Source organism: Arachis ipaensis, chromosome B08, assembly GCF_000816755.2.
Source record: "Arachis ipaensis cultivar K30076 chromosome B08, Araip1.1, whole genome shotgun sequence".
NCBI lineage: Eukaryota > Viridiplantae > Streptophyta > Magnoliopsida > Fabales > Fabaceae > Arachis > Arachis ipaensis.
In genome coordinates, this window is record NC_029792.2 from 36,478,166 (window position 1) to 36,480,519 (window position 2,354).

General features: G+C 35.4%; 1 long non-coding RNA gene across 5 annotated transcripts in view; it reads left to right on the forward strand.

Moving 5' to 3' along the window:
* The window catches only part of LOC107612325, a 10,323-nt gene continuing 8,807 nt past the window's right edge, over positions 839 to 2,354 (forward strand). For 4 of the 5 annotated variants that reach the window (XR_002352347.1, XR_001613699.2, XR_002352348.1 and 1 more), the window contains exons 1-3: positions 840 to 1,220; positions 1,658 to 1,750; positions 2,088 to 2,210. This is a non-coding gene — a long non-coding RNA (uncharacterized LOC107612325). Of the gene's footprint in view, positions 1,221 to 1,657; positions 1,751 to 2,087; positions 2,211 to 2,354 lie in introns of all 5 variants that reach the window. The other variant, XR_002352351.1, reaches the window with a different exon arrangement.

Sequence of the window (2,354 nt, forward strand, 5' to 3'; positions counted from 1 at the left end):
CTGCAGAGACATGGGGACCACTGACTTTCCCAAAGCTGGCGCCAAACTTGGGTTGGGCCAAGTTTGGCGCCACTCTACCCGTGTTCAATAATCAATAATTCTTCATCCTAGCACCAAACTTGGAAAATCCCATGTTTGGCACCACCAAGACAGCATGAATTGGGAGTTTGTAATGATCATGGCGCCAAACTTGGAGAATTCCAAGTTTGGCACCACCAAGGCGATGATTCCAGAAGACAAGTATAGACTATTATATATCATTAGAAAGCTCTGTTAGCTTGTCAATGATTTGAAAACCGCATCAATTGGACCTCTGTAGCTCAAGTTATGCCTGTTGGAGTGCAAGGAAGTCATGGTTGACAGCATCATCCACTTTCTTCCTTTTCTTCTATACGAACTCTATCAAATCTGTCCGAATGCAACCTAAAATAAACCAAATTAAACACGACTCAAAGTAGCATTCATAGTGGCTTAAAATACTTAAATCATGATTAAACTTAACAAATTCAAATGCAAATTCACTAGGAAAAGATAAGAAAGATGCTCACGCATCACAACACCAAACTTGAATTGTTACTTATCCTCAAGCAACCAAAACTAATATAAACTTTGGATGTTAATTTGCATGAGAATTCAGTGTTCAATTAAGCTCCTGTCTGTCTCAAAGTCGGGTTAACAACACTGAAATCCTGAATAGTTTTGGCATCTCACTATCCTTTGAATCTTAGGGATGTCAATGTCATTCAGAATTAGAATTCGGATAATATTATGAATCACTAAAAAAAAGGCACAAAATGGCAGCAACATAATGGTGGTTCTATAAAACCGCCGTTATATTCATAAGTTGAGGCGGTTTATGCAGCTGCTATAATTTACTTGTAGAAAGCAGCGGTTTCTGGTGCCTTTAGCGGTTTTAAACGCCATTACCTGCTCTGCTTCAATAATATAAAAACACTTCTATTTCATTAATAAGCGTGCTATTTAATCGAACCTCCATCGCAATGTGAAAAACCAAGAAGAAACTTCATCGCAACATGAGATCTGCGATCTCATCCACGAGGTTCTCCTATGGCGGCAAGCTCCTCCATCAACGCTTTTCTTCCAGCTGCGATCTTCTCCATCAACGTTTCACTTCAATTGATGGATCTACTGTGTGATTTTTCCTGCTCCACCGTGTTGTCCTCTGTGAAGCTTCTCCTTCTCCATCTTCTTTGAATTAGGTTTATATACAAATTAACATTATCTTCTTTTAATTACTCATATTTTGTTTTGCAAATTGTTACTACTTCTATTTCTATAATTTTAGGTTTAGATTTTCTTCCTTGTTAGCAGAAATTGGGGGTAAGGTCTTCATCTAATTTCTTTGGTTTTTTCTTACATGCATGTATACAAATTTGCATTCTCTTCGCGGTTTTGATTTGTAATATGCTCTCGGTTGGTGTTTTACTGATTTGCATAGCATGTGTTTGATGAATTGCTTGAATGCTTATTTTTTTTGTCTATGCATTTATTCAATCATTGTTGTATGTGACATATCTCTTTTGCATACATATCAACAAATTCTTTTATTAGCTTGAAACTTGTTTTTATGCTTTGTTAAGTTATTTGCTTTAGAGAACAATGAAGTTATTAACAATGAGGTTATTTTATGTGTTAGTGATGAAGATAAATTGATTTGGAACTATTTAGAAGATGGAAGTTACTAAAATAAGAACCACTTGAAGATAGACATCATCTTTTTATTCATTTGGTGAGTATTAACATGCTGAACTTAAATAGTGCTTGTGACCTTGAAATAATTAGTTTAAATTTAGTATTAGCATGCAACTTTCTTATCAGCAGAGGTTGCTGCAGTAGCTTCAAGAGCTTTAACGCCAGAGCAACATGGTCCTGGTGTTTTGTATTTCTGTGTCTTATTGAGTTTATTATACCTTGTGAGATTCCCGACTTTTATATTCTTATGCGAGGGCTAGGTTATCAATAGTTTACTAGTCATACATTTCTTTTTAAAACATCCCTTTTTGTGATGATTTATATATCAGGATCTGATATTCTTATACTAAGTAGCTATTGATTTGTTAATGCAGTGCTTTATGTCGCTAGGAAGTTTGGTGCATAAACTTTCAGAAGTTAATCTTGATTGGTTTGGCTGGGTTAAGTTGATTCATTGCATCTTCAATCTCATTTCGCTTAGTCTTCAAATTGGTCAGGTGATTTTTGACACATTTCTTGTGAAAACTCCTTCATGAGACAGCTTTTGTCTTAGAGGCATAATAAGGAAAATAACTTAACAAATAAAAAAATACTGGTAATTGCACCCATGTAATTCATATGACTTGAAGAAATGGGCTGGT